General features: G+C 35.4%; 1 pseudogene; it reads left to right on the top strand.

Annotated features, from left to right (window-relative positions):
- Positions 1-7804: 7804 nt before the first annotated feature.
- LOC116870097 lies at positions 7805-9149 on the top strand (annotated as a pseudogene).
- The last annotated feature ends 299 nt before the right edge of the window (positions 9150-9448 follow it).

The following is a 9448-nucleotide window of genomic DNA, read 5'->3' as shown; positions in this document are numbered from 1 at the left end:
GGAAAAAACTAATGAAACAACAAAAACAAAAAACATTCAAGAAAGGAAATCAATAAAGCTAACAGTTGTTCTTAGAAAGGAACAATAAGTCCATTAAATCCAGAATATTCTGATTAAATGAGAATAGGTAGACACCACAAATAGCTAATATTAGGATTACAAAAGGAGGCAACAGGTTTAAATAGCAATAAGATAGACAAAACTGACACGTTTCACAAAAATGTCAATGGTGACTGACCTTAACTGACACAAGAATAGAAAAATCAGAATTATATTAAATAAATTGGATTTATAATTAAAAACCTTCCTATAAAGAAAACTTTAGGCTCAGAAGTCTCACTGATGCAATCTTTAAAGAGTTAATGCTAAATTTATAACTCTTCAGAAAATAAGAAATTAAAAATATAATTCTCAGTGCCTAAATAATCTTGATACCAAAATGTAACATTGTAAGAAAAACACCAGTTGATTTTCAAAAATCCTAAACAAAATATCAAAGTAAATTATAAATACATAAAAAGGATAATAAATCTTGGTCTTATTGGTTTATTTTGGAAATGCCAGCTTGGTCTGGTATCCAAAAGCCAATTAGTGTAATCAACATGCTTATGGAATAAAGGACAATTATGATCATTTTAACAGATGCATAAAAATGCAATTAAAAACACTCAATATCTATTCATGATTTTAGAAAACCCTGGCAATGCCACACAAATATGAAGGCTTATTAGACACTCCAAGCAATCATATGCCAACATATCAGACAATGCAAAAAAAAAAAAATGGATAAATTCCTAGAAACATTTAACCTACCAAGACTGAATCATGAAGAAATAGGAAATCTGAACAGACCAATTACTACTAGGGAGAATGAATCAGTAATAAAAACTTCCCTACAGACCATAGTCCAGTAACAGATGGTTTCACTGGTGAATGCTACCAAATATTTAAAGAAAAATTAATATAATCCTTTTCAAACTCTTTCATCCAAAAAAGACAAAGAAATACTTCCAAATGCATTTTATGAAGTCAGAATTACTGTAATTCAAAACCAAAGAAACTACAAGAAAATTGTAGTTCAAAATCTCTGATGAAACATAGCTATGAATATCCTCAACAAAAATACCTCAAAAAAAAATTAGCAAACCAACCCAGCTTTTATATCAACATGGACGGGACTGGAAGAGATTATGCTGAGTGAAATAAGTCAAGCAGACAGAGTCAATCATGTGGTTTCACTTACTTGTGGAACATAAGGAATAACATGGAGGACATTGGGAGATGGAGAGGAGAAGGGAGTTGAGGGAAATTGGAAGGGGAGGTAAACCATGAGAGACTATGGACTCTGAAAAACAACCTGAGGGTTTTGAAGGGGTGGGGGGTAGGAGGTTGGGGGAACCAGGTGGTAGGTATTAGGGAGGGCACAGATTGCATGGAGCACTGTGTGTGGTGCAAAAACAATGAATACTGTTACGCTGAAAATAAATAAATAATTTAAAAAAAAAAAAGAAAAAGAAACATAGCTATGAATATCCTCAACAAAAATACCTCAAAAAAATTAGCAAACCAACCCAGCTTTTATATCAACATGGACGGGACTGAAAGAGATTATGCTGAGTGAAATAAGTCAAGCAGAGAGAGTCAATCATATGGTTTCACTTACTTGTGGAACATAAGGAATAACATGGAGGACATTGGGAGATGGAGAGGGGAAGTGAGCTGGGGGAAATCAGAGCAGGGAGACAAACCATGAGAGACTATGGACTCTGAGAAATATAAACTGAGGGTTTTGGAGGGGAGAGAGTTGGGGGGTTGGGTGAGCCTGGTGGTGGGTATTATGGAGGGCACATATTGCATGGAGCACTGGGTGTGGTGTATAAAGAATGAATTTTGGAACACTGCAAAGAAATAAAAATATTAGCAAACCAATTTCAAGAATACCTTAGAAAAATTATTCATTGTGATCCAGTAAGATTTATTTCAGCTGTGCAAGGATGGTTTAATATGGTCAAATCAATCAGCATGATACATCACAATAACAAGAGGAAGAATAAATGTCATATGATCATCTGAGTAGGTTCAGAAAAAGGATTCAACAAAACACAACATCTGTTTGTGATCAAAACTTTCAACAAATTGTGTTGAGGAAATATACTTCAACATAAAGACTGTATATGAAAAACCCACTGCTGATGGTAAAAAAAAAAAAAAAAAAAAAAGGGAAGTTTCCCTCTAAGATCAGGAACAAGACAGGCATCAGTTTTATCCAACATAGTACTGGAAGTACCTACTGTGCCAATAAGACAAGAAAAAGAAATAAAAGACATCTAAATTTGTAAGGAAGAAGTAAAATTGTCACAATTTGCAGATGATATATACAGATCACAAAAACCAGAACTTATAAATGAATTCAGTAGAGTTGCATAATACAAAATCAGTACACAAAAAGGTTAGATTGCTGTATAATCATCATCATCAGAGAAATAAAGAAAACATTTCTACTTGTATCAAAAAGAATATAAAACTAGTAATAAATATAACCAAGGAGGTAAAATACCTGTACATGGACTACAAAATGGCATTAATGAAAGAAATTGAAGATTTCACAAATAAATGGAAAGATATTCTATGCTCATTGACTGGAGGAATATTGTGAAAATGTGCATATTACCCAAAACAATGTATAGATTCAGTGCAATCTTTATCAAAATTCCACTGGCATTTTACACAGAAATAGAAGAAACAGCCCTAAAATTTATACAGAGCCAAAAAGACCCCCAAAATCTAAAGTAGTCTAGAGAAAGAACAAAGCTAGAGGCATCATACTTCCTGATTTCAAACTACATTACAAAATTATACTCATCAAAAGAATATGATATTGGCATAAAACCACACCTACACATTAATGAGTACAGATGTTCAAAATAAACCCACTAATATATAGTAAATGTATTTATGACAAAAAGTTAAAACTGTACATTGGGGAAATGATAGTCTCTTCAATATGCCATGCCTAGAAAACTGGACAGCCAGATGCAAAAGAATGGTTATTATACTCCATACCCAAAAGTCAACTCAAAATTCATAAAAAATTGAATGTAACTACTGAAACCATAACTCCTAGAAGGAGTTTTAAGCGGTGTGCTCCTTGACATCAGCCTTGGTGATGATTATTTGAATGACACCAAAAAGCAAAAGTAACAAATATGAACATAAACAAGTGAGACTACACAAAATTAAAAATCTTCTGCACAAAAAAGGAAGCCACCACCACCATCAACAAAAACAATTTAAAAATTTTGATAAAATATCTGCACACAAGATCCAAGTACTGATGTTTGCAAGGCCCTTGCCCATTCTTCATCACAGCAGCATTAAGGAGAGCACAGATGTAATGAGCACAGGGTGTTACACACAACTGATGAATCACTGAACTCTACCTCTGAAACTAATAATATACTCTATGGTAATTAACTAAGTTTAAATAAAATAAAATTTAAAGACAACAACAAAAACAAATTCCCTGTGGTCCAAACCTACAGATTCCTGCATAATCTCATTGGGGCAAGACTGGAGTGGGGGCTCCTAATAAGTGACCTACAATCCACTGGTAGTGGAGCTGGTAGTCCAACACAGGCTCTCTTCTCTCACTATAGGAACCATAATAAGTTCAGGGGAGAGCTCTCAATGCAGTGCTGTGCCAGCCTGGGGCAGGGAACTGTGGTTATCAAGTAGTAGTTTCTCTTTACCTTCTAAAGCCCATGTCTGGTCTCTGTGGTTCAAGAAGGTGCTTCAACCTCACCCCCATATTCCAGGATTCTCTATTCACACACAGCCCATTGCTTTCACTGTCTGCAGATCAAGACAAATGGCCCCATCTGGCCATGGAATTTAGTGCACACATATTCAGGTCTACAAACTATGAGCCAAGCAGGCTCTGGGGCCTCTTCTGCTGCCTCACCAGGGAAAAGAAATTCATTCGTAGTCCCACCTCCTACCGAGTTTAGTACTTAGTTCTGACCATCTAATGAAAAACAGAGACGACTGGTAAGCTCATCCTAATTGTTGTTTGGGCAGGCAATCAAACCAGCAGCCCTATCCAACTGTTTTCAGCCAGTGGACACCCCCCTTTATCTTAGCGCTCAGGCAGTGGCCCCACCCAAAAATAATCTTTGATAGCAAGTCTCACCTGCCAAACATTTTACCATCAGACATGTCCAACAAGCAAAGCTGAGCTGACTGCTGAACTATGTCTACCAAAGTAAAACTGTTAAGTCTGGAAGAGGATACCAATTCTTGTAATGCATAGATAACAATGTATGGAATCAAAGATCACGAAAAATCTGGCAAACTTAACACAACCAAAGAAAACTAATAAAGCTTGAATAACTGATCCCAAGAAGTGGGCATCTACAAGCTACGAAAGAATTAAGAAAAATTCCTTTAAAGAAGTTTAGTGAACTGAAAGGACACAAAAAGAAGGAAAATAATGCATAAAAAATGAGAATTTCAACAAAAGAAAAACACAGACCTAAAAAGTACTGAAGAATTCAATATAGAGCTTCAAAATCAAACTTGTCTATTTAGAGGAGAGAATCAATGAACTATAAGACATTTGAAATTATCTGGAACAAAAAGAAAATATGTGAAAAAGAGCAAAGAACGTCTATGTGACTTATAGGACAGACTTTTTTTTTAAAAAAAGCCAATATTCTCATTGTGGGAATTCCAGAAGAAAAGGGAACAAAAAGAGCATATTTTTAAAGCAATAATAGTTGAAAAATTCTAAATCCTTGGGAGAAATGAACTTCCATATCCATGAGGCCTAAAGGACCTCAAATTTGTTTAACCCAATTAGGGCTACACCAGGCCATGCTATAAATTGTCAAGAGTCAAAAACAAAGAATTTTGAAAGCAACAAGAGAAAAGAAATTATATTCAGAAATTCCTATAAGACTATTGGATTTCTCAACAAAATTTTTCAGACTAGAGGAGAATGGGATGACATATTTAAAATATTGATAGGCAAACAACTTTTAATGAAAAATTCTATGCCTGCAAATCTTCTCTTCAAAAATGAAGTAGAGGTAAAGACTTTCTTGAACAACAACAACAAAAAAAACCTGAGGAAATTACGACCAGTAGACATGCCTTATTGCTAAAGAATTGCTGATATGAGTTCTTGGAATAGACATGAAAGGACAATAACATCATAAAAGCATAAGACAGTAGTGTAAAACTTCCTGGTAATGGTATATATGTATGTATGTATATTATGTGTATACACACACACACACACATATGTATATATATATAATTGAATTCTGTAATATGGTAATGGTAGCATGTTATTCACTTACAACTCTAGTTGTAAAGTTAAAAAACAAATGTAGCAAAAATAACCACAACTACAATAATCTGTTATAAGATGAATATAAAAACATTGTGACCCGTCACATCAATAAAATATGAGGAGGAGGAGAAATCTAAAGGTTAGGAATAATTTTGAAGTTATTGTTTAAAATAGGCTACTATAGGGGCACCTGGGTGGCTCAGTTGGTTAAGTGTTTGCCTTCAGCTCAGTCGTGATTCCAGGGTCCTAGGATTGAGCCCACTGAGTAGGGAGCCTACTTCTCCCTCTCCCTGCTGCTCCCCCTGCTTGTGTTCTGTTGCTCGCTGTCAAATAAGTAATATATTAAAAAAAAAAAACAGGGTGTTATAATGTTAAAAGATATTTTATATAAACTTCATGGTAACTGTGAAATAAAACAAATTGGTGTCTGCCCCTGGTTATTGGCACAAAGATCCTAAAACCCTTGTTATTTCCCATCTCTTGTTGAATAGAGTCAATTTTGGGTGGGCTCCTGGATCACTTCTGGTTGAGGGCTGGTCACTGGAATTAAAAGCCAAGATTAGAAGCTAAGAATTTTAGTCTTCCTCCCCTATTCCTTATTCTCTTCTCTTGAGAAGGGAGAAGGTATGAAAATGAACTTAATAAGCACAGAAACATTTGAGCTTAGGATTCCCCAGGACCTCACCCTTTGTATCTCCCTCTGGCTGTTCATCTGTACCCTTTAAATTATCCCTTAGTAACCTGGTAAATGTAAGTGTTCTCCTAAGTTCTGGGAGCTGTTCTAGCACATTAAGCAAACCTGAAGTACAAGTAATGAGAGTTTCCTATTTTTGGCCAGTCACACAGCATTTATGGGAAGCATGGGGACCTACTATTTGCAACTAGCATCTGAAGAGGAGTGGGGACATTTTCATGGGACTGAACTCTTAACCTGTAAGATCTCCAAGTAGAAAACGTCATAATTAAGTTGTAGCATTCTCATCTGATGTCACAAAGGATTACTTGGTGGATCTGTGGGGAAATGCCCTACATTGAAATTTGGGTCACTTATTTTAGTAACCACAATGGAAAAATTTATAGTGATTACACAAAGTAACATGATAAAGTAGTAAAAGCATAGTGATACCAAAAGATATCAAATCATAATGACAGCTAAATGTGAAACAAACAACAATGAATTTACAAAATGGCCAGAAAAAAAAAGGCAACAGCAAGTCCTTAACTATGAATAATTGCTTTAAGTGTAAATTGATTAAATTTACCCATCAATATATGTGGCTGAATGGATTTAAAAAAACATGTTGCCTACAAGAGACTCACTCTAGCCATAAAGGCACATATATACTGAGAGTAAAGGGATGAAAATGGAGATTTCAAGCAAATGGTAACAATAAAACAGGGGGTAGCTACACATATCAGACAGAATAGACTTTAAACTAAAAATCATAAAAGAAACAAAGGTCATAATACATAGATCAATCTATTAAGAATATAGAACAATTGTAAATATTTATGAACCCAACAAAGGGACAGCTAAATATATAAAGCAGAAACTAAGAGCTAAAAGGAGAAAGAAACACCAATACTGTAATAATTTGGAATTAATATACTCTTTTCACAAAAATTCATAGATTACTCAGAGAATCAATCAGGTGACAGCAGATGTGAACAACACTATAGACAAAATGAACCTGAGACATTTACAAAACATTCTCTGACACCAACAGAATACATACTTTTTCTAGTGTACATGGAATACTTTTTAGGATAGACTGTATGTTAAGCCACATAACAAGTCTTAACAAATTTAAAAAGATTAACTCATACCAAGTACCTTTTCTGACCACAATGGTATGAAATTTGAAAGCATAAGGAAAAGTGAAAAATTCATACATACATGGAAATTAAACACTCCCCTAACAATCGATGGATCAGAGAAGAAATTACAGTGTCATTAAAAAATATCTTGAGGCAAAACAAAATATAAACAAAACACAGCGAATCTAACAGGATGCAGGACAAGTTTCTAAGATGGAAGTTTGTAGCAATAGACACCTACATTAAGAAACAAGATCTCAAACATAGGAACTCTATACCTCAAGGAGCCAGAAAAAAGACAAATTGAGGCCAAAGTTAGCAAAAAGTTAAAGATTAGAGCAGAAAAATATAGAATACAGGAGAACAATAAAAATTAACCAGTTGATTTTTGAAAGGATAAACAGAATGACAAAATGTTAGTGAAAACAACTAGAAAAAAGAAGACCAAAATTAACAATTAAAAATGAAACATAACTGAAAAATAACTGATTCAACTGAAATAAAAATCCACTATGAACAACTGTATGCCAACAAACTGGACAACCTAAAAGAAATGGAAAAATTCTTAGAAATGTGGAGGAGGCGGTGGTAACCCAAAGTCGGAGGAAAGCCTTGGGGGGTCAGGGGCAACTCGCAGCCAAAATGAAGGTGAAGATGCTGAGCCAGAGCTGGACAACTATGTCCACAAAACCAAGCTGGACTTACAAAGAGTTCCAAGAAACTATGATCCTACCTTACATACTTTTGAGGTCCCACAAGAATATGTAAGAGCTTTAAATGCTACCAAACTGGAACGTGTATTTGCAAAACCATTCCTTGCTTCTCTGGATGGTCACTGAGATGGAGTCATTTGCTTGGCAAAGCATCCAAAGACCCTGGCTACTGTTCTTTCTGGGGCATGTGATAGAGAGGTTAGGATATGGAACTTGACTAAACGGAAATGTATCCGTACAATACAAGATCATGAAGGTTTTGTATGAGGAAGATGTACTCGCTTTTGTAGGACTTCTTTTTTTTTTACTGTTGGTGATGACAAAACTGTGAAGCAATGGAAAATGGATGGACTGGGCTATGGAAAAGAAGAAGAAACATTGCATACAATATTAGGAAAGGCAGCATGTACGGGAATTGATCATCACTGGAAAGAAGCGGTTTCTGCCACATGTGGACAGCAAGTAGACATTTGGGATGAACAAAGAACAAGGCCTGTATGTTCGATGACCTGGGGATTCAACAGTATTAGTAGTGTTAAATTTAACCCAATTGAGACATTTCTCTTGGGAAGTTGTGCTTCTAACAGGAATATAGTACTATATGATATAAGGCAAGCTACTCCCCTGAAAAAGGTCATCTTAGATAGGAGAACAAATAGAATTTGTTGGAATCCTATGGAAGCTTTCATTTTTACTGCAGCAAATGAAGATTACAACTTGTATACATCTGATATGCGTGTGCTGGACACTCCTGTAATGGTACATATGGATCTTGTGTCTGCAGTGCTTGATGTGGATTACTCTTCCACTGGGAAAGAGTTTGTGTCTGCTAGTTTTGATAAATCTATTCGTATCTTTCCGGTGGACAAAAGTAGAAGCAGGGAAGTCTATCACACAAAGAGAATGCAACATGTTATCTGTGTAAAATGGACTTCTGACAGCAAATATAGTATGTGTGGATCTGATGAAATGAACATACGTCTATGGAAAGCTAATGCTTCTGGAAAATTGGGTGTGCTTACATCACGAGAAAAAGCAGCCAAAGATTATAACCAGAAGTTGAAGGAGAAATTTCAACATCATCCTCATATAAAATGCATTGCTCATCACCGGCATCTACTAAAATCCATCTACAGCCAGATCCGGGAACAGCAGATCATGAAGGAAGCTCGCTGATGAAAGGAGGTGAATTGTCTCAAACATAGCAAGCCTGGATCATGGCAATTGTGTCAGAGAAGAAACACATAATGGCAGTTGTGAAATAATACTTGGTATTCCTACCAATCCTGATGTGTGATTATTTGTTATATTTTGATGTGCAGACTCTGCAAATAAAGTACTGGCTCTAGAATAATAACAAACAGTTCAGTTACATATGTAGAACACTACCCTGAAAAACGGTCTTGAAAGGTGGCCTGGTTGATAAGACTATCCAACATTTTATCCTTGATCTGCTTGCTTATTTCTTTGAAGAATACAGTATTGCAAACTAACATGTTTATTACTGTTAGAAATTGCAGGTACACTTTGATCTATTATTGTAGATACACTGTACATTTGAATT

This window comes from Lontra canadensis, unplaced genomic scaffold, assembly GCF_010015895.1.
Source record: "Lontra canadensis isolate GAN:19392208 unplaced genomic scaffold, GSC_riverotter_1.0 scaffold21, whole genome shotgun sequence".
In the NCBI taxonomy this organism is placed as follows: Eukaryota; Metazoa; Chordata; class Mammalia; order Carnivora; family Mustelidae; genus Lontra; species Lontra canadensis.
This window is presented reverse-complemented; position numbering and strand designations above follow the sequence as displayed.